Below are 1,227 nucleotides of genomic sequence, written 5' to 3'. Positions count from 1 at the left end.
TTTTATCTCTTAAATGAAAAATCCGATTGAAGATCCGTTTTCACTATTAAATCTCTCGCGACGATATCTTCAAAACTGGATCCCATATCGATATATTTCGGTGAATTTTTTTTTGGTTAAAAGTTGCCATGTCTATTGCACATAAATTGCCTTGATATTTACACTGAAGTTGCCATGATATGTTTCAATTATTTTCTTTTACATTTAAAAGTAAATTTTAAGAAATTATAAAATGAAGAATTAAGAAACTAGACTTGTCATGCATCATAAACTAAAATTGCCATGATACATGCACTTAAAATTGCCATGGTTCAATAAAAAAATATTTTCATGGTCAAAGTACTAGAATTGCCATAATCAAAAAACTAAAATTACCATGATCTACAAACTAAAATTGCCACATGGCAACTTTAGTTTAAGCACTATGACAACTATAGTGTAAACATCATGGCAACTTGTGGGCAAAAAAAAATTTGTCGAAACATATCAACATGGGGTCTAATTTTGAAGATCTCGTCGAGACGGATTTAATGATGAAAATGAATTTTTAGTTCGCTTTTTTATTTAGGAGATAAAACATTTTTAAGCCGAAAACCAAAAAAATTTCTACTGATGTCATCTATTCATACGTGGCAAAATGAGTGAGGATGAAGGCGTGTGGGCGATCTGCAAACGCCCACACGTGTGGGCGTTAGTTTTTCCATAATTTTTTTGACAGGTTTACGGAGGGAGTAGCAGTGAGAAAGGGAGCCAAGTTTATACATATAAGTTTTTTTAGAGACTCCAATAAAATCACATACAGAGCAAAATGAATGAACCTATCCTTTAAAATATATCTAAATACATTCGTACGTGAGAAATGGATCGGAGATTTGTGACGCGATAAAGAAAGACCCATGCCGTGGCGATGAGGACGAGCGGCGGGCCACGTCATCCCCGGGCCCCACGCCAGGTCCACGCCCCCCTTGGCAAGAAACCACGCACCCCCGCGGGCCCCATCCGCCGAAACCCCCACGCGCACCCCGCTCCCTCACCCTATCTCACGCCAGCCGTCCGATCCCGCCCACAGGACCCACCCGACGGCCGGATCCGCGCCTCCCTGCGGTCGGCGCCCGGCTAGATCTACCCCGACCCTCGCACCCAGCGCCGCACCACCCGTCTTCCCCCCGCCCACCGGAAGCCGCAGCGGCCACCGGATTCCCCACCCCCACCCCAACCCGGCGACCC

Source organism: Triticum aestivum, chromosome 5B, assembly GCF_018294505.1.
Source record: "Triticum aestivum cultivar Chinese Spring chromosome 5B, IWGSC CS RefSeq v2.1, whole genome shotgun sequence".
Classification (NCBI taxonomy): Eukaryota; Viridiplantae; Streptophyta; class Magnoliopsida; order Poales; family Poaceae; genus Triticum; species Triticum aestivum.
Note: the sequence above shows the minus strand (reverse complement) of the source record.